Raw genomic sequence first — 3,885 nt, 5'->3', positions numbered from 1 at the left:
ATGAAGCATAAGGTAATAATCTCAATAATCCTATATCCTCTAAAGGAGAGCAATATTGTTTGTTACATGTGAAATGACCCATTTAAGGTAAAATTTATGGAACTAACTAACGTCCATTCGGGTCTATCTCATAATGTTATGATATCTATTACGTAAAAGATATCTTTGAAATCTATCATATCAAAGTATGTACGAACAATGTTTTGACTACATATACTTGTCAGAAGAATTCCATCTATATAAGGACAAGTTTGTTTTTAGTTTCTCCCACTCATCTTGAGGTAAGTACATTAATCCACTTGGTTTTTGATAAAAAAAATAGTTGTATAAAGATTTCATCACATTTTGATGTCTGCATTAGCCCATACATGGATTCTGTTGACTTACATACTAAGTGTTCTTTGACCTTCAATTTAGAACTTTTAGATTGTTTTATGAACATGTAAATTTGTAAGTCATTTGTTAGGGATAGTTGTTTTAATGTTCTTCTAACGTAGCTCTTTAACTATTATAAGCTACTTGAACAATGATGATCCTGAAAGAAAACTTTTGTAATATAGATTATAAGATTTTTTGATGATTTATTCCCCTTTGCATATAACCTTTAACAACCAATCGTGCTTCTTAGTGTCTTTAACGTTTGTATTAAGATTTAGTTTAGTTATGAACACCCTTAGGTGTTTCAACAAAATCTCAAAAGTTATTTTGACTTATGAAGTTATTTGATAATAGTAGCTTTATTCCCACAGAAGATTGATTGATTTTAATGGTTTAATTAGAAAGGGTAGGATCATCAAACATTCCAACATCCATTTCAACTTAGATAAAGAGGTTACATAATCATCAAAGTTAATTGGCTATAAAACCTAGATGACTTCTTGAGTTGATTATTGGGTTTATTAGAAGTTTCCGTTTTATGAATTAGCTTTTGGTTAGGTTTCTATCATTTTCAAGATTCTAAGTCTGTAAGAGTTGGTGCAGTATGGTGTACAAGAGGTGTAATTGGAGTTAAATTTGGATTAAAATTTAATGACTCTCTTCCCCCTGCCTCTTGTAATTTTGTTAAGTCATTATAAGGACTTTTACTGCTCTTACTGACCTTAGAAACCTTTAGGAAATTAGCATGCTTAGGGTCAATATTTAAAGACCAACAAATTCGAATAGAGAAACAAGTTAATAATATAAGTTGTTGCAGTTTCTCTTGGTGAGGATTAGTTTAGTAAGAAATTTGAATTTGCCCACGTTTAAGCAATAATGAAATTTTTGTAAAAGTAATAGTAAATTCTCAAGAGATAAGTTTTAATGTAATAGTGTTGCGATGGAGCAGTGTCTTGTACAAGAGGTGTAATGGAGCTAATATCAAGTTTTCACTCCCCCGCCTTTTGCAAATCTTCTAAGTTATGATTGAGACACTTAAGGCTCCCACTGATCTTTAATATCCCTAGAAAAACTACATAAGGAGTTTCAGTGATGTACGTGATGTGGGAATTTCTCATATATATGTTAGGCTTGATTTGATTTCATTATTGTCCGGATGCCATAATAAGCTTAGGGACATATTTAGAAGAAATCGTATTTGTTGGGTTTTAACAAGATTATCAAAGTCCATATAATCCATTATATGTTAAAACGCAGCGGATAATAAAGTTTTAAATCTTGTTAGTTTGGTGAATATAAAAAAAAATTTATATAGATTAACCCAATGTCCGGATCCATATACAAAATACATGCTATCAAAATAACCATAGGGTGTTTCATGAATCATACCTTCAAGTCCGAAAGATAAAGAGGATGAAAGATATGAACGGCTAGCTTCCAATGGAGGAAACCTCAAGCTTGTATACCCAACGAGCTCCAACAAACACCTTGGTTGCTAGGGTCCTAACACTTGATGCAAGAACAACCTTTGTTCCTTTTCTTCTTCTTGTTCTCGGCCTCAAAGGGAGAAAAGAGAGAGAAAGATATATGTGTGAGAGAAGGTGTAAATTATTATTCACCCAAGAATAATGATCCTCCAATCCCTTCTCTTGCATATCTTGAAAGAAATAAAAGGAGGAGAGAGAAGAGGGAAGAGGTTTTTCCCACCCAAAATTCAAATCCTCTTTTATTACTTACATTTATTTACTTATCATGTTTATGTTATAAAACATATCATAAGTACATGCAATATGTTATTTAACCAATTTAAATAACATCTCTCAAAATATAAATTATCCATATAATTTATTTAACACACAAATGCAAATATTTAGAAAACCCAATTTCCAAATATTATAAGTGTTGATAATCATTACTTAGATCATGTCTGATAATAATTATCGTGGCGTTTGTCTAGCTTGTTATTGGGTATGACCCGACTTTATCAATACGTACTAGCCACATCAACTCTAATATGTGTCTTGGGCAGATCGATTCCAACAATCTCCCACTTGCACAAGGTACATATAAGATTGACGAAAATAGCAAATACCGCTTAACAACGGTTTACTATCCCTAATACGCATGACGAAGTGCCATTCAATAACATCATCCCCTTCAAGTCCCATACTTGAAAATGATTTAGGTGAAACTATCATTTATCCTTTTGCCACGAACTATCATTCTCTGTTGATTTAACTTTTCAAGCCTTAGACATTTAACTCTCAACGAATAAGAGGAGCAAATCCCCTATTGACTACATACGTCTCTCACTATCACCTTGTATTATACTTGAGCTTAGCCTTATGTACTGACATGTTTCAGAGCAGCGAAGAACTAAGTCAAAGTATAATAGTCGGAGAATATCAAGACCCAATATGTATCTCAGGTCGGAGGATACTATGATATTCGCCTTTACTCAAATTTACTTATGTTCACAAATCACAAGGATTCCATGCAGTAAAATTGAGGGCGGGTCACGTCCAATATTTATCCCATAAATATCTATGAACCTTGGCAGCAAACCCTTTGCTATATTCATACCTCATGAATATCTACCAATCCAAGTTCATAATAGTCTTACCTTCACATTTGTTCCCACAAATGTTATCGACTACGGACATTTAGAATAATTAACTTATTCATGGATTTAAACATGCTAAAATGGAACATAACTCAAAAGTATAATCATAAACCATAATCATATGAATGAGCCAATATAACAATTGTTCTGATATCCAAATACAAAATAGATCAAATCCAATCACTAGAATATCGAAGTCCTAAGGCGCAAGTACGACCCTCATGCTTCGGCCTTTCAAGGAGCTTCGTGAGTGGATCCGCAATGTTTTGATCAGTGTGAAATTTGTGAATACATATCTTTCCCTTTTCAACTTCATCCCTTATGTAATTGAATCTCCTCTCAATGTGCCTAGTCTTTTGATGTGCACGAGGTTCCTTGATTTGAGCAATCGCACCCTCGTTATCACAAAAGATTTCTAGAGGGTCCTGAATGGTATGGACTACCCCTAGATCGGCAATGAACTTTCTAATCCACGCAGCTTCTTGAGCTGCCAAGGAGGCGGCGATGTATTCTGATTATGTGGTGGACAAGGCTACCACGTCTTGTTTTGCGCTCTTCCAAGAGACAGCACCACCATTTAGAACGAAGACATATCCCGATTGTGATCGAGAATCATCTCGATCAGTTTGGAAACTCGCATCAGTGTAACCCTTTACAACGAGTTCCTCCTCACCAGAGCCATATATCAGAAACATATCCTTAGTCCTACTAAGGTATTTCAATATGCTCTTAACAGCCATCCAATGGCTGGTTCCCGGATTTTGTTGGTATCTACTTGTCATGCTCAAAGCGCATGACACATCCGGCCTGGTGCAAATCATGGCATACATAATGGATCCTATAGCAGATGCATATGGGATTCCATTCATTTTGTCTTGCTCATC

This window comes from Bidens hawaiensis, unplaced genomic scaffold (assembly GCF_021521415.1).
Source record: "Bidens hawaiensis isolate Kalapana, Puna unplaced genomic scaffold, B.hawaiensis_p1.1 tig00036824_1, whole genome shotgun sequence".
NCBI lineage: Eukaryota > Viridiplantae > Streptophyta > Magnoliopsida > Asterales > Asteraceae > Bidens > Bidens hawaiensis.
The sequence above is the reverse complement of the archived record's forward strand: the minus strand, read 5'-3'. Positions refer to the sequence as shown.